Source organism: Sus scrofa, chromosome 1, assembly GCF_000003025.6.
Source record: "Sus scrofa isolate TJ Tabasco breed Duroc chromosome 1, Sscrofa11.1, whole genome shotgun sequence".
NCBI classification, from domain to species: Eukaryota; Metazoa; Chordata; class Mammalia; order Artiodactyla; family Suidae; genus Sus; species Sus scrofa.
In genome coordinates, this window is record NC_010443.5 from 208,157,487 (window position 1) to 208,182,389 (window position 24,903).

The 24,903-nt window shown below is 41.6% G+C and overlaps 1 long non-coding RNA gene across 1 annotated transcript in view; it reads right to left on the minus strand.

The window, feature by feature from the left end:
• Positions 1–24,043, minus strand: part of LOC100514506 — a 41,379-nt gene extending 17,336 nt beyond the window's left edge. Inside the window, exon 1 of the long non-coding RNA XR_002335940.1 lies at positions 22,261–24,043. This is a non-coding gene — a long non-coding RNA (uncharacterized LOC100514506). The remainder of the gene's footprint in view (positions 1–22,260) is intronic.

Consider the following 24,903-nt stretch of genomic DNA (forward strand, 5'->3'; position numbering starts at 1 on the left):
CCACCACCAGATTAATAGATTCCAAACTACATCATCTGAGTTGGCGGTGAAGTTTGTATTCTTTGCAAGGAAAAGTTTTGAAAAGCAGTCGTTTTCGTATTTAAAAGTTTGCTCCTAATTGCTAAGTTACAGGGGTTCTGTTCAAACCCCATTCTATAGAACAAGAAATCTCCCAATTTAGGAGTCTGTGGAAAAACACTTTATCCTCAGAGGTAGCTCTCAACCCTGGCTGCATTAGAATCACCTGGGGAGCTTTAAAAACTTACCAGTGCCTGGTCTCTCCTCAATCCAATTAAATCCAAATCTCAAGGGGTATGATGTGGGCATTGGCATTTTTTAAAAGCTCCCCTGGGTGATTCTAATGTTCAGCCAATATTGAGAACCACTAATTTGTAGGTTGAGAGAACAGTGCATCATGGTGAATAATGCTCATTCCTTTCATAAGTATATAAAGAACTCCTGCTATAGGAGATGGTTTGCCGGAGACAAAAAGATGAAGTTGAAGGACACTGCTCCGTGAGTTTAGGGTTTATTGGGATAGGCTAACACACACAGATCATCTTGGCTCCTGCAAAGAGCATGGGATAGGAAGTTAGAGCTGCCCATTCCAATTCAGGGTCCAGCATGAACTAGGGAAGTGATGTTGGAAAAGTCTCTCTACCTTTTTGGGCTTCTGTCTGAACATCTGTAAGAGGAAGCAGCTGAAAAGCACATGCCATTATTTCTACTGGTGTCCTCCAGCCTTACTGTGTGTTGCTAAATTCTCAGAAACCCGTAAATGGAGCCAAGCAGTTACCAAATTCTTTTGGAGGCTGGCTCCCTTCACTCACGCATACTACTGACAACCGCCCTTCTGATGTTCCGGCAAATCCCTTTCCAAAAACCCTAATTTTTAAATACTGGGCTCCCTTAATTCTCTCCCCTAGCCTCTTACAAATTAGCAGATGAAGGGAATGGAGTGGTGGTAATGTCTATGAGCAGTGGGTAATGACTAACAGAAGTTTATCCAGTTGGATAAATGTCTAGTGGATTGCTGCTGGGGTCAGTGTTAGTTCTGGTCTTAATTAACATCTTCATTAATAGTGTGGGAGAGGGAATAAACAATAGCTAATGATATCTGCAGATGGTAGTAAATTCAGAGGTGTTGCTACTACCAGTGAAAGCAAAAAGAGCCATGGGGATATCAGAGATGTGAACGAGAAGTGATTATAATGATGTTTGTTCTGGAAAAGGCAGAATGAAACATTTAAGGGGAGAAATGACAGAGGGGGCTGGGAAATGCTAAAAGAAAAAACCATTGCTATCATTTGTAACTCGGGGAGGCATTTTGCAAAGGGGGCAGCTGATGGCCTTACAACTTCAATTGCTTGTTCTGGGATGGTTTTCCTGAACAACAATAATCATCATAATGACAATAATAACAGTAATAATATCCAACATTGATTGAGTGCTGACAGTATGCCAGATAAGGTGCTAAGTGATTTGCATGGAAACAATTTTTATCTCTAAAAATCACAGTGCAGCTCTCTTAGGCTTTCTAAAGATTCTGATGGCAGCATTGCTATGATCCTTGGATTTCTAAGTGTGAACACACCTGTGAGTGCAAGGGAAAAGAGGAATATAAAGTAAATGGGCAATTAAAGTATGCTGTGTGGTTTTTACCCAGGCTCCAGAGCAAAATCTTCCGCCTTTGATTTTTCCTGTTCCCAACCTGCCTGTCATTCTTTTCTTTCACTAAGCAATTGCTAGATTAACAGAGTTGATGAGGTAGACGGAGAAGTCTTACAAAAGCAAAGGAAGGAAGGGAGGGAGGGAGAGAGAAGGGAAGAAGGAAGGAGGGAGGAATGACAGAGATAAAACTAAAATTTATTGCACACCATCCACAAATCCTGTAAAAGGTGTAGATGCAGGTGTATTGTACAGGCTTTCTCACTTAGCCCTTACATATTGGATTCTCACCATGATTCTCTCTCATAGTTTTTAGCTCTCACTTCTATTAATGAACGAAAAGACCCAGAGAGGTTAGGTTACTGGCTTTGAACACACAGCTGATAAGTTCAATGTTGGTTCACACTCCAGTTGGTTTACTCCTAGATGCATGGCCTTTCCAATCATGAATACCTATTTTCTTTTCTTTCAAGTTCACCCTGCCCAGTTAATGACAACACACAGTCACACATAGAGAGCCAGAAGGTAGAAATATTAAGAAGAGAATAAACACTGAAGAGCAGAGGGACGAAGGGAAAGTAGCCAGCACACACATCCACTGCCCAATTCAATCTGATTGAATTATTTATAATTATATTTTGAAATTAGGAAAAATGGAATTTGCAAACAAGAAAGCCTTCAAGACAATGGAACCCATAATAATGTGGATTTGACCTTGAGGGAATTTGGCAGAGAGCATTAGTGTCTGAGACGAAAGCAAACTGAAAAGAAAAACATTTGAATGCTATAAAAGCCAAGACTCTTCTTGGCAAATGTGGAAACCCAGGGCCAGATGGATGCCAAAGGTCTTCAAAATTATATCAGAGGAGCTTCAGGAAGTTGGAAACATGTGGCCTGGGCATGCAGCTGCCCCTCCACCCCTGACCCCCAACAATGTCACTATGAAATGAGGGTCCAAATGCCAGCATAGGGTTAGCACAAGGAACTGCAGTTTTTTAAACAATGAGATATACACTTCAGTGTAGATACATTAAAAAGTATAGTTCAAAGAACAAATATGAAGTAAAAACCAGTGTAAACATGACCCAAGTCAATCCAACATTGCCTGGACCTCAGACATCTCCCCCCAACCCTCATCATCTCCCTCTCTCCAGAGGTAACCATTGCCCTGATTTTTCTTAGGATCATTTCCTTGCTTGTATTTTTTTGAATTTCAGTTTCAGCACTTATGTGAGCCTATTTTTGAACTTTATATAAATAAAATCATACTGTATGTACTCTTTTATGACTTGCTTCTTTCTTTCAACCATATGTTGTATATAAGTAAACAACAGTGTAACTGTTCTACCTTCGTGGGGACTTTTGGTTTGTTTCCAGTTTGGAGTCTTTAGGAACTGTTCTGATGTGAACTTCCTGTACACGTAGCCTACTGCACGTGTACAGGACTTTTCCCAAGGAGGGGCCAGAAATCTACCACTCACAGGCCAAGTAAAACCCACCGCTTGTTCTTGTATATGGCCCTGGAATGAAGAAAGGATTTTATTTTTTAAAAATGATTAAGGGGGGAAGAAGTGGAAAAACATCTCATGACATGTAAAAATAATAGTAAATTCAAACTCATTGTCCAGAAATACAGTTTTATTGAAGCACAGGCAGGATCACTCTGGACATATCATCTCTGGCTGCTTTCCTCTAACATGGACAGAGAGAGAGTAGGTGTGTCAGAGACTTGTATGGCCCACAGAGCCTACAATCTGGATTGGCAAGAGAATGTTTAGTATAAAGCGAAAATTCAGGGCCTCATTTAAAGACAAAAGCTATCAAGAGTTTCAACAAGGGGACAGCAGAGCATGAAACCAAGCACATAACTTTTCTAAGTATGTAGTACTATGTGAATGAATGTCTTGGTCTAAGCCCGAGAAATTGGCCCCACCTGAAACATCTGGTCCTTTACAGAAAAGGTTCACTGACCCTGTACTGGAGCATATTCCTAGAAGTGAAATTACAAGGATCTTAGATAAAACAAGATGTGCAAAACAGCTGGCATAATGCATGGACATCTGTAGGAATTCCTATGGCTTGAGGTGCCTTTCCTGATCACTTTCCACCTGGGCTTTCCTACCTTGAGGACGTCAGTCTGTAGAGTCTCTTTCCAGAAAGGTCAGAGTCTTACCTGGCTCTCAGTTACCTTCACAGTAGTTGATGTTTTGGCCCAATATCACCACAACCACAGGCCCTTTTGGGTTCAGGCATTTTCATGAAAGATCTTTGAATAAAAATATCATTTAAGCTTAATGGAATGAAGAAATTAAAATCCACAGGTGTTTTTTCCAGCTCAAGTAGGGAAAGTGTCTGTATGAGCAGATTTAAGATTTCTTGGAGAAAACTTGTGAAAAAACAAACAAAATACCAGAAGAGTTCATCAAAAGACAATATTAAAAAGAACAAATTTAGAGAATTAACACTACTTGATTTTGCTATATTAACTAAGCCAGGGTGTAATTGGCATCAAAAGAGACAAATAGATCAATGAAATAGAATAGAGAGTCCAGAAAATAGACCCACACATATATGGCTTTCAACAGATATAAAAGGCAATTCAGTGGAGAAAAGATGGTATTTTCAATAAATAGTACTGACACAATTGGATATTCATATGGGAAAAAATTAATTTCAATCCATACCCTACACAATATATAACATCTACTTCAAAATGGACCTCAACGTAAAGCATAAAATTATAAAAATTCTAAAGTAAATAGAAAATTCTCTGTGATTTTGGATTAGGCAAAATGTCTTAGATATGAAACAAAAAGAAGGATCCATAATTTTGACTTCCTCACCATCTTAACATCCCACTCTTCAACAGACACAGTTAAGAGACAGAGTTTCCCATTGTAGCTCAGCAGGTTAATAACCCAACATAGTATGCATGAGGATGCAGGTTCCATCCCTGTCCTTGCTTAGTGGATTAATAATCCAGCATTGCTGCAAGCTGCACCATAGGTTGAAATGTGCCTAGGATCTGGCATTGCTGAGGTTGTCGCATAGACCAGCAGCTTCAGTTTCAATTTGACCCCTAGTCTAGGAACTTCCATATGTCACAGTTATGCCTCCCACCCACCCCCAACAAAAAAACTGCAAAGAAAACCTACAGCCTGGGAGAAAGTATTGCAAATCAAATATATGATAAAGGACTTGTATCCACAATATACAAACAAACAAACAAACAAACAAAAACACCACCAACAACAACCAAAAACTTTAATAACAATAAGAAAAACAACAGCTCAATTTTTTAAATGGGCAAAAAAATTTGAACATTTTACCAAAGAAGATATAAGGATGGCTAATGCACACGTGAAAAGATGCTCAACACAATTAGTCACTAGAGAAACTAATGTTAAAATGATAATGGACCATATTACATATATATCAGAATGGCTTAAAATAAAAGACTTGATCATATTAAATTGGTAAGGATGTGGAGGAACTGGAACTCTCACACATTACTGGTGGAATTGTAAATGGTACAGATACTGTGGATAACAGTTTGACAATTCTTTAAAAAGTTAACCCTTTAAACAGATACCCACCCTATGTGGGGAAATTTCATTCCTAGGTATTTACCTAAGAGAAATTAAAGTCTATGTCCATTCCAAGAGTAGTACCCAAATAGCAGCTTTATTTGTAACAGCTCCAAACTGAAACAGTCTAATTGCCCATCAACAGATGATGGTTAAATTGTAATATAACATACAAGAGGACACCACCCAGTAATAAAAAAGATGAACTATTGATATATGTAACCACATGAATAAATGTCCAAATACACTGAATGAAAGAAGCCAGATAAAAAAAGAGTACAAGCTGAGTGATTTTATTTACATAAAGTTCTAGGACATACCAATCAAGTTATAATGACAGAAGAAAATCAATCCTTACTGGGATTGGGAAGCAGAAAAGAGGGATTACCAGGAAGTACAGAAAACCCCTTGAATGTGGTTGAAATGGTTCCTGCCTTAATTGCAGTATAGTTTTATGAGTTTATACATATGTTAAAACTCATCAAATTGTATACTTCAAATATGTTCAGTTTATTGTATGGCACTTATTCCTTAATAAACTGTTTTAAAAACACAAAAATATTAGAACATTGCCTAAGCAAAATTGCAAATCACAAAGTGGGAAGAGAAATCTGCAACAGAAGAGACAAAGTTCTCATATCCAGAGTGTGTAAAGAACTCCTACGATCAGTAAGGAAAAGAAAAAAAAGAGTGCAACTGAAAATGAGTACAATGTTTGAACAGACAAAAGAGGATATCTAAATAGCCAGTAAACAGATGAAAAGAAGCTTAATCTCATTAGCCAACCGGAAAATGCAAATTAAACCACACTGAGATTACTGTACTCCAGAAATGAAAAAACCAACTATACACAGTGTTGTTGAAAATGTGAAACAACTAAATCTCTCATACACTACTAATAGGAGAACAATCACTTTGAAAGTTTATTTGGCATTGCCTACTAAAATTTATCATAGGGTACTTTATAACCCAGGAATTCTCCTAAGTTTATGCCCAAAAGAATGCATACATATATACACTAGAAAACATGTAGAAGAATACTTATATTCCCTTTATTTGTATTGGCTCCAAACTGGAAACAACCCAGTGGTTGTCAGGTATACAACAGATAAATTGTGTTGTGTACAGAATTCCATACTGCAATGTTGAAAATAAAAACAGCTTTTTTGCAGCAGCAGCAGGAAGGATTCTCACATGAAATGTTGAACAAAATTGTTCAGATGTAAAAGAGTAAATATCATATGCTTCCATTTATACAAAGTTCAAACACAGACAATACAATTTTGTATTTTTAGTCAGGATGGTGGTTATCTGTGGGAAGGACAGTGGAGGGTAGTAATTGGCAGAGAACAGGATGTGGTTTCTGGATTGTCAGTGATTTTCCATTTCTTAATATGGATAGTGGTGACATGGGTTATTCCTCAAGCTATATATTTATGATGTGCACTTTTCTAAATGCCTGTTGTAGATAAGTCTGCTCTTTTCATTGCTATATAATATTCCATTGCATAACTAGACAACAGCCTATTTTTTAAAGCCAGGAAGAGACACAGGGAGGTAGTCACCTAGGTTTCTCCCTTTAGGAATCCAAAGAACGAAGACAAGGCTGCTAAAATGCCTCTTTATTCCTTCATGACTAAGTCTTGATGGGCCTTTAAAGTCACTCTGTAGTTGTGCTAAAGTTGCCCACAGTCATGGTCTCCTGTCAAGAAGTCGTGGGGCCTAGAATGAGTCCCATAGGGAAAGAGGAGAGATTTTAAAGTGAGGCCAAAAGCCCCACTACTGGGGGGAGATATATGCAGGGGAGAGGAAAATTTTTGCATAAAATGGATGGTTAAGGAATTCCCGTTGTGGCTCAGCAGAAACGAATCTGACTAGTATCCATGAGGACACAGCTTCAATCCCTGGCCTTGCTAAGTGGGTTAAGGATCTGACATGGCTATGAGCTGTGATGTAAGTTGCAGATGTGGCTCAGATCCCATGTTGCAGTGGTTGTGGTGTAGGCTGGCGGCTACAGCTCCAATTCAACCCCTAGTCTGGAAACTTGCATATGTTGTAGGGTGTAGCTATTAAGAAAAAAAAAAAAAAAAAAAAAAAAAAAAGGGATGGTGGTTAAGAGCCAAGGGTCTGGAACCAGACTGCCTAAATTCAAATCCTACCTCTGAAACTTGGAAGGTATTGACCTTGGGAATGTGATTTACTCTTATGTACCCTAATTTTCTCATTCGTAAAATGGAAACCATACTGTACCTGTTCTTATAGGATGGTTAAGAAAATTGTGTTAAAATGTTTAATAAGTGTTAAAAATGTGAAAATGAACATAAGTTAGCTTGAAATGGAAAATGCTGTCCTTGAGTATTCAGGCTTGCAAGATACTGCAAAAGAGAGCCCAGGATGGTTCTAGATTAGGGACCAAAGCTCCACAGCCCTCAGAGGCTGCTCCCATCCCCCATCCTCACTAGATGCCCTTGATTGACTCTATACAGCGAAAAGAGTTGCACCCTTCTTTTTCCTTCTTTTAATAAACATCTCCATTCAAGGTTTCCAGAATTGTCTAGACCATCCATGTGACCTCACAGGGAAGCCTAGCAGGCATAGGAGTTCAGAACACTACCACAAAGACTCTGTCTCTTTGTTAGCTCTGCCCCTTCCCCACTCCAGGTCTCTTTCCTCTATGCTAGAAAATTATTTGGTTTGTTCACACTCTGTCTCCTGGACATAGTTGGTGCTTATTTGTTGCCTAAAGAGTTACATCATCTTACTCAAGGGATGAGTGACATGGTGTGTGTTGATGGGTTCTGAGGTGTTCTCAATTCTTATCATTTGAGTAGCACCTTTCTATGCCACTAAACCAGCCTTTTGGCCACTCATCCTGAGGACAAAAACAGTGTCCCGTGTCCCACCTTGAGCCAGGACCTGCTATAGGGCAGACACTCCATAAATGTATAGGAAGGGGCACTTGCTCAAGATGCTATTAAATTTCCTACCTTTCTAGAGAGCATCTGGGAGTAAACTTAAGGTGGAAGTGGCCTTCCAGAAACTTGAGCCCACATTATCGCCTCCTTTAAATTCATCCTAACACTTAAATCTTTAGTGTTAGGGAACTAGGGACATTGCTCTTGATTTTTCTTTTCTTTCTTTTTTTGTCTTTTTAGAGCCATACCTGTGGCATATGGAGGTTCCCAGACTAGGAAATCAGGGCTGCAGCTGCTGGCCCCAGCCCCAGCCTCAGCAATGCCTTGTCTGTGACCTATGCCATAGGTCATGGCAATGCCAGGTCCTTAACCTACTGAGCAGGGCCAGGGATCAAACCTGTATCCTCATGGATACTATTTGGGTTTGTTACTCTTGAGCCAGCAAGGGAATTCCTGATTTTTCAAGTTTAATTGAGAATAAATGCTATATGCCAGGCCCCATGGCACTCAGAGTGGTGCTGGGGTCTGGTCATTGTCACAAACCACGTTAACTCTTATCATCTCTCACCACATTTGAAGAATGAGGACAAAGACAAATAATGATCTGATAGATTCAGGAAATATTTATTGAGAAAGGACCAAATTTCAGACACCTTCCTACATATCTTGACACAGAATATATATATTTTTAATCCTCAAACAACAACACTAATGCAGGTATTATTTTCTTATGCTCTTTTTGAAGGTGAGGAAAACTTAGCTAAGAATTATTACATGTTTTGCCCAGAATCACATAGCTTTGGGGTGGGTAAGCCAGCATTTGAACCCAAAACCTGGGTGCCTCTAAGTCCAAAGCCTCTATTCCACTACCTTTAGAACATGCTGGAAGATGAAAATCATCTTGTTATATTCTGTCATGCCTTGTTTCGACCCAAACTGGTTTACCCAGCTTGATAAGTTTTCTAATCACCATGGGATATTGAATGAATCATGGCTATATCCAAAACTCAAATCCACATTCAAAGGAAGAAGATCTGTTCCATTGATAATATTTTAAAAGAATGTGCCTGGGGTTCTAAACGCAATTTCAAAGGAAGAGTGATAAAATTGCTTTAAGGAATACTTGTAAAGCCTCCCAAGGCAACTCCTATGATAGGGCCACACTCACCTAAATGGTTATGGCCTTGACCTGTGTCCTTGCTACGTGTACAGCTCTGTTGGGGCCACAGGCTTTGGCATTAGAAAGACAAAGATTAGGAGCACCATGACCTTCCATTGGTAACCTAACCTCTCTGTGCCTCTGGATCCACATCTTTAAAAGAGCTGAGTTAATATATGTGACACACTGAGCAGAGAGCAGAGCCATAGTAAGAACTCAGAATGTGGTAATTATTATCACTTGTCATGACACTCATTTTAACCTAAGGTTGGGGAAAACTATTCCCCCAGGGGGTGCCTTGCTTAATTAAGGTGCTGCCTTTGATCACGGCAAAGAAGTAGATGCAATTTGTTGATAGTTGTTTTTAATGCTCCTGAAGAGGAGTTCCTGCTGTGACACAGGGGGTTACAGGTGTTGCCTCTGTGATCCCCAGCCCAGGGCAGTGGGCAAAGAATCTGGCTGCAGCTTTCTGGTAGGTATCACCGTGACTCAGATTCGATCCCTGGCCTGGGGACTTCCATATGCTGCACATCCCCCCTCAAAAAAATAAAATGCTCCAGAAGAAATGTGCGTATCTGGACCACAGGAAAGGGAAACTGGGCACAGAGGGTCTGGCATCCTTATTGCTGAGTAGAGGGTCCAGGCTGCTCAACTAAGATGGCACTTTGACCAGAATAAGAGCCATTAAGACCACTTCTGTGAATGAGCCTGGAGCCTGAAGGATATGGACCTCTTCCACGCCCGCCAAGAGAGTAACTCTAGACTCCACAGACACCTGATGCACGAGTTCTCAATTATTTACTGTGTTGACTCCATGTGGTTGTCTGTGTGTTCTCTGGTGCTTCTCCATTTGGGAGCAAGACCTCGAGAGGAGGTGTCCTGTCTGAAGGACAAAGCACTGCAGGCAAGTGAAAACTGCATGGGACGCTTAATGGCAATGACAACATGGCACTTACTGTCATCAAATCTGACTTTTTAGGCACATTTCTAAGAACTACCCACATAGATATAGAGATCAAGCATTCTGACGTGGTCTCCTTTTTTTCAATTAATTTCCATAAAGCCCATTTATTAAGCCATAGCGAACAATGATTTATTTTTTAAAAATAAAAGTTTTGTAAAACTTTTCAAAATCTTAAATTCATTTCTTTAAAAAAAGGTTCCTGGTTGCACTGTGTGTCCTGGTTTAATGCTGAAAATATAGTCTCTGTACAGATGCAGTTTTATATTTTCTAAAACAGTGACTGTTTGCTAGGGTATTGGTACATCAAGTGTTCTATGAGAAGGTAGGTCTGATAGGAATGTCATAAAGTTTTTAACTTTTAAATTAAGTAGTTCCTTTACCAACAACAGTAGATTGGATATTATTTTCATAAAGTGATCAGCTTCCCTAGCTTGAATTGTTATTATTATTATTATTATTTTAGAGCCACACTCATGGCATATGGAGGTTCCCAGGTTAGGGGTCAAATCGGTGCTACGCTGCCAGCTTATGCCACAGCCCACAGCAACACAGGATCCCAGCCACATCTGCAACCTACACCACAGATCATGGCAACGCCAGATCCTGACCCACTGAATGAGACCAGGTGTTGAACCTGCATCCTCTTGTATACCAGTTGGATCCGTTTCCACTGTGCCATGACAGGAACTCTGTTATATTTTGCTTTTAAGGAAAGAACAGGAGTCACTGTGAGTGGGGCCAAGATTTGAGGAGGGGTTCAGGTGTCTGGCTCATAAACATCAAATGTTAATTATGACCTGGAGCTAAAAGATGGCGGTGGCTAATCTGGGACATTTCAGTCTGTAAAGGAGGTTGTGGTCAAGGCAGTTCTTGGAAGGTTGTCATACTGGTGCCTAGTGCCCCACGTCCCCCCACACACTCTGAAAGAAACGTGCATACACGGAGTGCTTATTAAAAGCCAGGAGGCCCCTTTAATGATACTAGGAAAATTACAAAACAAAATTATATCCACCGTAAGATTATAACCATGCAAATAGTGTATGTGCTTGAAAGCAAATATTAGATTCGAATATATGCAAACAAAATAAATTTTTAGTGATAGGACTGTACATGGATGTTGTTTGTATTTTCTTAACTGTTGTTCACTTAAAGTATCTCTGCTTTTCATTTCTTTGCATATCAAAAAAAAATAATGAGAGAAATATTAAGGCCAGCTCAGAATGGTACTGGACACAGAGTCAAAAAAGGAGAATGATATTAGGTATGTTCTTGAAACTTATGTTTCTTCTCTCTCTCTCTCTTTTTTTTTTTTTTCCTAGGGCTGCATCCATGGCATATGGAGGTTCCCAGGCTAGGGGTTCAATCAGAGCTATAGCTGCCGGCCTACGCCAGAGCCACAGCAACACCAGATCCAAGCCATGTCTGCGACCTACACCACAGCTCACGGCAACGCCAGATCCTTAACCCCCTGAGCAAGACCAGGGATCAAACCCGCAACCCTTTGGGTCCTAGTCGGATTCATTAACCACTGAGCCAAGATGGGAACTCTGAAAGTTGTATTTCTGTCCCAACCTATGCATTTGCTTGTCAAACATCCTTAAACAGTAATTTGTTAAAAGCAGGCAGTATTAGTGCACATGAGTAAACTCTATGTGCCTGAAATTTCCCACCCAACACCGTCGCTCTTTTCTTCCCCCTTTGTTTATAAAAACACTTCCCACATCATGAAGAACACTGGTATCAAAAGTTTCCCAACTTTGTTGGTTTAGCTTCTGAATGTATTAGACAGGGTTTGGTTTGCTTTTGCTTTTACTGGGTAGTGGAGGGGAAAGGGTACCTAACATGCTGTCTCGATTTACATTTTCCTTTGCTTTCTATTAGTACTGTTTTCATTCTTACAAATCCACATCAACCACCCGTAAAGTCAGCAGAAAACCAAAGCTTGTTATTTAGTGTGTTTATTTGAAGTTTTCAAGATAGCCCATGGGACAGTTAATCTTTTCTAAAAGAATATTAGCACACAGGAATGGAAGGCATTTTTATCATAAATGCAAAAATTCTCAAAACTTTATCCATCCTTGCAGAGTAGCATCCAGCCCCAGGTGAGGACCTATGCTGAGCATGTGATGCATATCTGTACAAAGGTTGCAATATCCCTCTATTCCCTAGACTTGACCTAGGCTTTCTTAATTACGGAATAAAGCCACAAAATGTAGTTATTGATTTTCTTTAGTAGTGGGCAACGTGAAATGATACCACTGTGTTGTAGATATGCCAAGACGAATCTTTGACACTGAGGACAATTGGCCACAGGATGTGGATGCAGGGGACTTGACTTTCACTTTCTTGTTGAAAATGGCCCACTGAGCAAAAGGCAGGATGGTCCTTTGCCAGGACTATATCGAAGGATCAGTAGACTGTCTAGCGCTTTCTTATATCCTGTTGCCTCACTGATTTCTGGATTACCAGATGCTTCTGTTTTTTTTTTTTTGAAAATGGTTAAAAAAAAATACCTCCATGATTCCGTTGTTTCAGAAACCTTACATATGGCACAAAGTATCCTGAAAAATTTTGAGAAAACATTTGCTTTTTCTTTGCTCAATGTAATCATCATTACAGCCTAAATTCATTTAAATTTATTGTTTTCTTTTTATGAGCATTTAGAAGGCTGAAATTCTAAAGTTATATAAATGTGTAAGCAAGTTATGAAGAGTTGATTGCTCATAGTTTTTTTTTTAAAGTAAGTCTTACTATAAGTAGGTTACAAAATGTTGAGAAATTAACACAAACTGAGAATTCATAACAGTTGAGATAAAAATGATTTTTTCTGACCTTGAAAGACGTTCTTGATTTATTACCATTGAATCAGAGGGCAGATTTTTCACATGTTGAGTCATTACTAGAGGCTTTTTTTTTTTTTTTTTTTTTTTCTTTCCTTCTGGTAAACCACCTTAACCTGCTCTTGAAAACCTCTGGTTCATGTTCAGAATGAGTCTGAGTCTGTCTCTACTTAGCCTGTGAAATTTAACAAGACCATAGCCTGGGGTTGGTGAGGCTGTGAGCCATACCACCATCTCAGATTTTTGATGACACCACAAACCACTTGAGATTTATGATGTTAGCAGATGTCATCAGATATATGTGTGCACAGGTGCAGCATGCAGTTAGTGAAAGAAGGAACATGGCGGATGTATATTTATTTTTGTATCCAGACCCTCAATGGTCAGAAAGTGACCTGGTGTGTCTGTCTTGGGCAGTGTAGAGTTTTGACTGCATTGCAAGGGCTTATCTGGTGATCTCTTGAAAGTCTTTTCTATAGATCTAATTCTATATGGTGAGCGACTATGTCTTGTGGCAAAAACAGTTTATTTTCACAATCAATGTCTAAACAAGCGGTATCATGGATTACAGCTAAAGACTGCTATAACTAATGAAAAATAAAAAGTTACCAGACATTGTTATTTATACTTGAGTATCCCTCTTACACAACAATATACTAGATACCCATTGGAGAGAGCTCTCAATTATGGAACTCCAGCAAGATGCCAAAAGCTGGCACTTTACAAAATGTCCTAATTTAAGCCTCTCTAAATATTTTTTAAATAATTAAGAAATAACCGAAATTATTTTACGGAGGCAATATGAAATATAGATGTTTACATTACGTATTTTTTTAATTCTAAAAAATTATTCCATTATTTAAAAAGAGGGTATGTGTTTCACTTAGTATGGGGTCATGACTATTTCATTACCTTTATTATATACATTAAATATGCACAACTACTTGTATAAAAATGGACTAAATGTAATAATCTAATAAATGAGTGAGTACCCTTTAATAATAAAAAATGATAGAAATAAAAACACACTTCCTCTATTTTTGAGAAATAGAGAAGATAAAATAAACACCTTTGGGGTAATGACTGAAAATTACTGGTTTAGATGGGGTAGAGAAATTACTTCAATTATGACATAAAGCATTGTAATAATGCATGCCTTTTAGAAATAATTATATAGTGATTATTCTCAAAGATAAACACACGCAGATGTTTTTTCTACACTAAAAATTCTTAATTTGAAAAAAACATACAGAAACTGCATTACCAGTTAATTGACTTTAGGAAAAACCAGCAAATCTAAAGTTTCAGTGTACTGGGGAATCTTCTTCTAAGTTCTAAGGAATGAATTGTGCCTGTAAATAAAGGCAGAAAAAAAAAAGAAGCTTTTCCACTGGAATCACTTCAGATGTGTCAGAGGGCCAAAATGCCTCAGTAACATTAGTCTTTATTTTTAATGAATAATTAGTTATAATTTATAAAAAGATTAATATTAAAAAGATGTTGGGCCTTAAGTATATTCTAGGAAGGCTTTTAACCAAGATAATTTTAATTTAAAGAGAAGCATCTACTTTAAAACACTCTCTAATTTCTACATATTTACATCGAAAAATATGAGAACTGGAAAGTCAACCAATGTTGTAGATTAGAAGACCGTGGTGGTTAGCCAATTAAAAGACTTAGGAGCAACAATACGCTGAGGTGACATTAGGGAGACTGATTTCTACAGGACATGATTGAAAATTAGTATCCTTATTTTATAAACCTTCTGTATCACTTAAGCATAACGTGTACATATTTGACAGACAAAGGAGTGATTGGTATAGGAATAAGTACTCTCCTAATCTTCGCATGTCAAAAGAAACAAATGACATGAAAGTAAAAAAGATAACCTATGAAAGGCTGAACATGACATACAATTCTATTATGAAATAATATGCTTAGGAAGAAATCCTCTGACAGGTGACACTAAATCTAGATTCATCCAAGTCATCACCAGAAGCACAGAAAAAACCTTCCCTTTCCCCTTTCCTGTGCCTTTTCCCATTTGGTGTCTTAGGATAGTTCCTAAAGAAAACTGGATTCTATCTGTCATGTCATTTCTTCTTTATATGAAATAGACATTGGGAAGGATTGGTAACTTTTCAATGGGCTTCAAATAATTACAAGAGAGAAGCTTTCTGAGGCACATTATAAAAGTTTTAAAATTTGATAAAGTTGCCCATATAAACACACCCTTCACTACCCTAAATCATTTATTTTAATTGAGCCACACTGAATTTTTGCATTTTACATTTGGTGTCTCAGTGCTAAATGTGATTTACTTAACCATGAAACTACTATTAGGAAATCCTAGAATGGAAACAGATCTGTTTGTTACCCACTTGAATTGACTGCCTGGGTAGACTGAATTATAGCTACACTGAGTGGTTAAAATTACCTAACTTGGAACAAGATAGACGTTAAAAATTAATTTTCCTTGGGCAGTTATAGCCAAGTGTGGAGATGCATATGTATGTGTGTGTATCCTTCATCTCCCTTTTCAAAGCCATATAGGTATACACTGTGTTACTTTTTTCCTGAAGGGAAAACCGAGAACTGGTAATAACCCATTTTCAAGTGTTGCATTTTCTAAAGTCCCATTGGGTCAATCTGATGTTTAGTTTTCTACTTATTATCATTGAAACTAGATATGAATACTGTTCACATACAGCCACATGTGCATGTATACGTGTCTGAGGAGAAAACAACTTTTTAGGTAATGAGGCCAAAATGTCTTGTTTTATAATGTGTACTGTAGGGACAAAGAACCTGAACATTGTTGTCTAAGTTCTTTTGGACTTTGAGGGTCAATATAATTGGGATTAAAATACTGACAGGCTCACATTTAGTAGAGAGATAAGAACAGTTCTTTGGGAGCTATTCTGGTCCCACTGGTAATCACATAATTGAAGAGTGTTTTTAGAGGATATATGAAGCTATTGTTGTCTGTTGTGCAATTACATAATTAGTCAGGACCTCTGTAATAAAATCTTTTCTAAACACATGTGGGTTAGTCCTAAGTAAATTTAGGACGAGTGTTATATTTTTTACGATTCATACTTAAGTTTTAAATCAGAATCACATAACAACTTAGTTTAACCGTTAAGCATTATTTTACCACACTACAGATGCTTAAAACACAAATAACTGGAATACTTGAAAACGAAGCAAAAAACTTACATATATTTAATTTAAAAAATATTAATCACAAACGCTTTAGGAACATTAACCCACTACCCACCCCACCTAGAATGTTTACTCTTGGCGACCCAGGGGTTACATATTTCTTTGGTGCTGATAATTTCCACCTACCCCCGAATTGACGTTCGCCTGAATGCCTATAAATAGAAGTTCAAAGTGCCCTCCCGGTTGTTTTGCTTTAATGATAACGCTACGTAGTGAGGAACATTGTGGAACTCCTTGAACATCGAAACAAACGTGGCCTGGCGAAGGGGACCGAGCACCGTGGCGGCGAGGAGGCAAGAACACCCATCCCGGTCTCGTTATTATTATTTGGTCCTGAGTTTCGCGCGGCGGCTCTGCCCAGCTCTCCTCTCGCACACGCCCGCGGGGAGGCCCCCGAGCGCGGGAGCACAAAGGCGCGCGAAGCCCGGCGGCCCCGCAGACAGGCGGCGCCGCCCTCCTCGCCCGCCCTCGCAGCGCTCCAGCCCCGCCCGGGCAGCACAAAGAGCGGAGCCGCCACTCGCGAGGGGCCCCGCGCCGCGCAGCCCGCCACACCCACTCGGACCCGCTCCCGCCTCCGCCGCTGCGGGCGCCCTGATGAATATGCATCGCCGCGCGCCCGCCCCCGGCTCCTCCTTTCGGTTTCCTTCCCGCCGCCAGGCGGAAGCGACGAGCCGCTCTTCCCGCGCGCCTAGCCGGCCGGGGCGGGGCGGGCTGGGCGAGCGGCGGGCCTGAGAAAGAGAAAGCTGGGAGGCGGTGGCAGCAGAGCGCGGGCTGGGCGCGGAAAGGGTGCTCGGGTGGCTGGCGGTTTCGGGGTTGTCCCTCCGTGGACCAAGCCATTTCCAGAGCGGGGAAGGAGCGAGCGCGCGGCCCCACGGGCGCGTCTGCTCCGCACGCCCGGAGCCCGGGCCGGGGTGGGGAGGCAGCAGCCACCCTCAAAGAGCAGCCCTGCTAAAACAACAATAAAAACCCAAATCCACCAAACACACACACAGTCTCTCTCTCTCTCTCCTTCTCTCTCTCGACGGCTTTCAAGTCAACTTCGAAAAACAGTCTTCTACAAGTGAGAGGAAGCAAAACTAAATATCCAGACAGACTGAGAGGCTGCCGGCTTTTAGACTTGACTTTTACCGCCTTTTCTTCTTGGGCCAAGAATTGTGGCCTTGCAGAGATAATAGTTAAAATCAAAGGTAAAAGACTACGCCTGGATTGAGGTGTTTTTGTTTTGTTTTTTAAATAGCTAAACACAAAAAAAGACTTTAAAACAACCCTTGAGAAAATCCACAAAATCTGTACCTGAGACATGTGAAGTCAGCAGCCCAGGGTTCTTTTACAGATTCAAGATCTCTTTAATGCAATACCATGTGGTGGTATGTGGCTTTGAAATGATGGGTTTTATTTGTTTGTCTTGTTTGTCCCTTGCACCCCATTCCACCCAGACACAAATTTTTTTTCCTGTTTGTATATTGTAAAGAGACTGTTTAACCTAAATGTCATTTCTGCTTTGCAGGTTGAGCTATAGTGTTGGATTTCGAGCCCTAATGCAACTTTTTTTTTTTTTTTAAAGCTTTGGCAACTTTATTGCATATGTCACACTTTTATGGCAAGAATCAGTGGATAACACTGTGAGTCCAAAATAGTATGAAATGTAGCATTTTTCCTGCTTCATCTCCCTACTCCCTCCTAACCATCCCCCCCATGATCGGAAAAATTCCTGTACAAATGATAACTTCAGCTGTACCTTGTAGCCCAGTCTCTCTTTTTGGAGCATTTTTCCCCCCTTCCCTTTAAAGCGAATATGCACAGCTTTGTTACATATTCTTATTTAAAAGTATACTTATTTAGCTCTGATTGGTGTATTGGAGTTTTAAAAATCAATATTCATTCCCTAGTTACCCCCACCTCTTCCTCCTTGAAGTTGCAGGATAGAATTGTTAGCTCTCCTTCCACTCCCTCTCCCCTTAAAAAAAAAAAAAAAAAAAGATTATGATGGATTTCTTCCCGCTCCTGTAAATGTTTTTTTTTTTGTTCCTGCTCTGCTCTTTTTGCTCTAGGATTTTTTCCTCTTGGCCTAAGTTTGTGTGTGTGTGTATATGTGTGTGTGTGTGTGTCTCTGTCTCCCTTTTCCCTTGTCCTCTCTTTGCCAGTATGTCTGGGACACATTTTAATGCACAATATCCCATCCATTAAGTTGTGGTTGAATGCGGAGTGTGTGAGGACTTGGCAGCTTTCAGGTTGAAGGGGGCGGGGAAGCCAGTTTCGACTTTGACACAAGATGCCGAAGTGGCGTGATTGGAATTATTATTAGTGCTGTGAACATGGCTATCTTCTCCTTGGGTTAGAAGAACTGCCACTGAACTTGAGAGGAAACAGACAATATCTCCAGTCCCCCACCCCCCACCTCCAAGTACAGTAGCTGGCAGGGAAAAGGCGCCAAAACATACAAGATTAACTCTAACTTTCTTTGAAGGGATCTTATAGCACCATCCTTTGTAATCTTAACTTTCCAACGGGCAGGAAAAAGTTAACTTTTGAACCCATACTTGAACAGACATTTAAATCAGCCCTAAAATGGAATAAATCCAGAAAGTCATACACGCATGCTGATGTGGTTAGAAAAGAATGCACATGTAAATAAGCAGGATGCATGTGTGTATCTTACTGGGGAGTTCAAGATTTAATCAAAATCAGAATTAGTGTGACTTTTGAGTACACTTACTGTACGGGGGAGAGCACTGTGAGGCGAAGAAGCCGACCTTTAAGCAGCCTAAGTAAAAACTGCAAAGAGTTGTGAAACACAAAACGTTGTGGTTTCCAGTTTTACATTTGAGGTTTGATGTTTTCATTTAATGGTATGAGAGATGGAGAAAGCTCCAGCGCTGAAAAGTCCCTATTAAATCATATGTGGGCAAAGGTCAAGCACTCCAGCTCACTGATACAATACACTGCAGATTCCTGCCTAAGTGATGGGGAGCGCAGGAAAAAGTGCTTGGGCAATAAAAGTATTAGAAGGATAATTACTGTCCGTGGTTGGGACTGCATTCTTGTGCACTGGGAAAAGGTTTTTACTGGCCCTGATGAATTTTAAAGCTGAGTATTGTTGAAAGCTGTTTTAATAGGAAATTGATTATCTGAGTGTTTCATACAATAAATGGTGACAGTTTCATTGTTTGATGTCCAAAATAAATTCCTTTTATTCTCTAGCAGACATAGGCATCCATTTAATTTTAAGATGGTCAGACTGAGTAGCAGCATAATTATGAGTGAATGTGATGTCATGAACATCTGTAACTTTGCTATCAGAGTTTGTGACATCACACAGCTTGACACTATGATTGCTTTGGAATTTATTAATTTACTGAGTGTTGTAAAATTTTTTCAGATATATTTTAGAGACAAAGTTTACCTGAACACATATTTTGTATAGGTCCAATGTTTTCTGTTTCGGTAATTATGTAGTTGTTTTCTATATTTTATTTTGAAAGTTAAAATGCACAGTCCTATTATGTATTGTTTCAATTTTGAAAAGGAGTGGCAGTTTTCAAGGAAACAATTAAAGAAAAGGGTGCAGAAAGTTTTAGCTGGTTTGTCATGCACTTTCTATACTTAATCCAGAATATACAAAACTACTGGGACCTTTGGGATAAAGCTTTCTAAACAGCTCTTTAAAACCGATCTGTTTTCATGTCACAAAGGCATGAGTAGGTGGGTAACAAAAGCCACTTTACACATAGAAGTAAAATGACAGTATAGTTTTACTTTAAAGTTTAGCTATTTTGAGAAAGGACAATAACTATAACCCTCTCAGGATCAGTAAAGAGGACTGTGTGTGAAAGTGCATGTAACTTTTGAAGCATTGTAAGCGAAACAAGGCAATTATTACTGTGATTTTCAAAGTTTCAAATAAATCGTGCAAAAATTACAGGGCAACTGCTGACTCTGTAATCCCGGAAAGCAAATGGCTTCAGAAGTTGGGAAACTTGGTTGATGAACTAGTCTCATTTCTGTACAGAAGTAGAAACCAGCTAAACTTAGTGGAGGAATCTGGCCAGTCCCTGTTCAGATTCAGGGGTGGCCTGTAAATGTACCCGAAATGTAGGCACACTTAGTGGATGGTATTTTTTTTAAACAGTCAAGTACAGGCATTTCAGCAGTGACATTATTAACAGCGTCATTTTTCTCATTTAGTTTTGTCCCCAGGGGACACCAAACAGCTCCCAGAGGATGGAAAAAAAGTCCACGGTTATTTATTCATTTCAGAGAAAGGCAGAGCCCTGGCAATGGGGGGGGGGGGGGGGAGAACTAACCGGTTGTGAATTTTCTAGTAGGGAAAAATTACTACCCTCATTTGACAGTAGCAGTTTAAAGGCTGAGAAAGCTGGGCAGGATTTTGCAATTCCCATCAAGTGCAGGCAATTTCAGTACTTGTTAGTTGTTTATATATGCGTTTTTGCATAGATTTTTGATGTTTTTGCTTGTGGATATAACACTGTGTTTTCTGGGCTACACATGTATGATTTTTGTGGTTCATTTGGAAGAAGATAAGTTCCCTGGGCATGGTACAGTGAATACTAGTAGTTTTACAGGCCTGTTTCCTGGGGTCAGGAGGTCATCTGCCTCTTTTGTATTTAGTTTTAAAATATTGATATTGGCCATGCATCCAGGGTGTGTGGAATTGTTGAGCCTCCTCTATAATCACATGCAAGAACTAAAAAAAAAAAAAAAAAAAACAAAAAAAAAGGCATCGGGTGTATTGAAAATAACAGCTTGTAGCATTGTTAAGCTCTAAGAAAGCTTTCCCTTTACCTAAACTGCTCAGGATTCACAGCCTGTCACGGAGTTTCTTTAGAAGGGAGAAGGTTAAAAGAAAATCAATATTAGAAGACACTTGAGATGTCAAGCTCATCTCTAGAGGTCAGTGAAAGGCTCCAATTGGATAACACCGCTTACTGTTTCAAATATACAATTGAGTTTTGAAAAATCCAGTTACCTGAAGCACTGACACGCCAGCACTTCTTGAAATTAATAAACTATATGTCAGAAGAAACACTTTTCTCCCTATAAGGTGGCAGGGAATAGGTGATCTAGAGGTTTTTAAGAAAATATCAGATTTTGTTGTTGCTGTAGAAGCCTTTCACTTCTTTCTAGTTCCTCCAGCCAGATTTTGGGGTGAAGGAAATTGGCTGTTCCCCACCCCCCTCAGTGAGACAGAGAATGAGATGAAAGAGTTTGAGAGGTAAGTACCAATAAAAAGTGTTTGGCCCACTTTGATAGTATCAGAAGTTTTTCAGAGATACTTTAAAACCACTCTTGATACCATGGCAAAGAAATGCTGGGTAGAAGGGAAAGTGGATAAAATACTGTATGTACTTTCCTACTTCTTCCTCTTGACTCTTCTACCTGGGGTTTAAAAGATCAGTATTTTTCAAACCACAGATAGTGAAGTGCTGTGCTGAGAGAAGGCAGATGTTACACCCAAATCCATCAGTCCCTCTTTACAAAATACTCTCTTAGATTTCATCTTGGGAAGCTTGCAGTGATCTTGGCATTGGCTGCATAAGAAGCAGTGTTCTGGGGGAAAGGGGTAAGGGGCGTGAGCCATCCTGTCCATGGCTCCAAGGCCTGACGGGACAGTCAAAGCCCTATAAACTTAGCACCCTGCTCATAGAAAGCCACTCCGGACGTCGTCCGTTGCTAATCCTTTCCTCCCCTTTAGTCTCCCCCTACCTCACCATAATTCCTTTCTTTCCTTTTTCTTGGAAACAAATCAAAAGCCAGATTCCCAAGCATCCTCCATGCCCACCCAACTCTGCCCCAAGTGTAAGTGCCCTACAAACATGGAGAGATTTGAACCCCTCAGTGATAGGCCTGGGAGGCCCCAGACGTCACTTCTCTGGGGTCTTACCTGGGTCTGTTGCTGCTTCTTCACCCCTGGCGCTGCTGCATTTTTGTGGGTTCTTCAGCGTAAGAGTTGACAATTTCTCATTTTTCTTTAAGCTTGTGAGAAACTTTTGGATGCAACCTAGTTTTGGTGGCAAAAGGAAGCGGTTTTCTGTTGGTAAGGGAAACTTGTTAGGGAGGAGGGAAAGCGCTTTCTGCAGACACTTGCCTAGGGCTCAGCACTGGGCCTCTCTTGCCAGGGGACAGCGGCTGGTTCTGGGATCTCTGGCTGAACTGAGCACTCTCAGGGTGCCAGGATTTCACTGGGGGTGTTGTGGTGAGGAGGGAGGGAAGAAGGGAGGGAGGGAGAGAAAGAGAGAGATGGGCTCTTGATTTTTAAAGAGACCCCGAAATAATGGCTTCTGTAAGAGTCCAGGCATTCAAAGAGGTGTGTTCAAGGACAGGAGTACATTCGTGCCAAGGGGAATGTCTTTTATGGTAAATTAACTCCGATTAAATTGAATATTTGTTCAAAGAGAAACTCCAGTAGTTAAAGCTGGTATGATCAGTAGCGCTTCCCCGCCCCCTTCCCCTCAGACTCCGGTCAGAGGGTGAGAAAAGGGATGCAGTATATTGTGAAATACAAAGTGATGCTTAGTGGACTTTTTTTTTTTTTTTTAAATCTAGGATAACGCCTAAAAATTTCTGAGAGTAATGAGTATTTGGATTAACCCAGACTGTCACCTAATTTCTTTCCTCTATAAAGACTGTCAACTTTATCCTGGCTTTTCAAAAAGAAGAAATGACCCACACAAAAGAAATTAACATTGTCAGAGCTCTGATTAGAAGATTTGCCTCTAGAGGAACAGGGCGGCCGCTTCCAGCGGTGTGTACCCTACAGGGTTAACTCCGGGGGAGTTCTCTAAATTTCCCCGACTTTACCTGTCTTCCCAGATTCAATGCCCGCCCCCCGCTCCCCGGCCTCCTCAACTCCCCCTCCTTCCCCAGCGCCTTTTTTCTTAGGGCTCTTGGTTTACGGGGGCTGCAGCTGGTAGACTTGGCAGGCTTGCCTCATTAAGAGCGCTCTTTGAAAACGGACTGTGTTTGAGCATTTCCCTAATGAGGACAGGACGGGGTTAAAAAGTGACCATTTCATGGTTGACTTGAACCTGCCTACTTTTCTTGATGTGTCGTTGTGAAATGCTTGATGTGGATAACTCCCACTTGGTGATGGAAAAAGTCACTGGTTCCTTCAGGTCGGCTGTGGGGGTGGGGAGTGAAGGGGAGGAGGCGGTGGGCAGGAACCGGAGAGACTGAGAGAGGAGAAAGTTGAGGGAAAAAAAATCGAGGTAAGGGAAGCGGGGAAAAGAGGAAAGAAGAATCAGAGGAGAGCCTCGAAACAGCCCCAGAACACAGCCGGAGGCGGGGGAGGCCCCGCCCCGGGGCTAGGTTGTCAGGTCCCATTCGCAGCCCCGGGCTAGGTAGACACGGAGCCCCTGGCACTCACTTTTCCTCTACCCATTGTCTGCCCAGCCTTTGCATCCACCTCTTCCCCACCCACCCCGAGCCGAAAACCGGAATGTGGGGGGTGGGGTGTGTATGTGAGTGAGCGAGTGAGTGTGTGTGTGTGTGCGCGCGTATGTATGCGCGCGCGCAGAAAGAGTGCAAGACAAACCGCCGGCCTCCAAACCTCCGAAATCAAGTTCATTCACACGGGGCCCGCCGCTCTGAGCGGGGTGGGGGCAGGGCCCCGCGCGGGAGCAAGGCGGGCACTGCCGCCTCTGCAGGGCTTGTAGCGGCACACGCACCCGGCTCGCGCGCGTGCGCGCGCCCGGCCGCCCCGCAGCCCCGGGTGCGCCGCGGCCCCGCCCTGCCTGCACCCTAGCTGGGCGGGAGCCGCTTTCCGCCGGCGCCCCGGGCCGCGGGGAGGTGGGGATTGGGAGAGAGCCAAAGGGGCTGCAGGAGGAGTGCTGAGCGGGTTGCAGGAGGAGGAGGAGGCGGGAGCTGGAGGCAGCGGTGGCGGCAGTTCGGACCAGTCCTCCCGCTCCGAGCGAGGCCACGTGCACCAGGCACCCCCCCAGGGAGGGCGGCAAACCACGGCGAGGCGCGCTGCTTCTGCGGAGCTGCTCGGGGGCGCGGGCCTGCGCTGGGGAGACCCCCGAGGGCCCCGCCCCCAACCATGCCGGCGCGCCCCAACTACTTGAGCCCAAGTTCACTCAGGCCCCCGCCTCCCCGACCTCCCCCTCCTCCCTTTAGCCAGCGGGCTTGGCATACCGCGCCCGCCCGGGGTGCGAGAGTCGGCGCCCCAGCCCGGGCCCCGGGGCGGCCAGGGTGTGAGGGAATTTTCCATTCGTTCCTTTCTCGGGCCCAGTCCGGCTCAGTGTTTCTTCCACTTGGAGGTTCCCGCGGCTTAAAGAGTGCGCAGCGAGCACCGAAATAGCTCTTCCAGGGCGGGTTTTCGGGGGTGTGTACGTATGGTGGTGGTGGGGTGCGGGACTTATTCGTCCAAAGGGCGAAAGAAAATCTATTAAAAGAGAAAAAAAAAAGTGGTTCTGTTGAACTGGAATGAGACCTTAAACGAGAGAGGGGGGGGGAGGGAGAGAGAGAGAGAGAGAGAGAGAGAGAGAGAGAGAGAGAGAAGCTAGTGGAGGAGGAGGAGGAAGGTGGG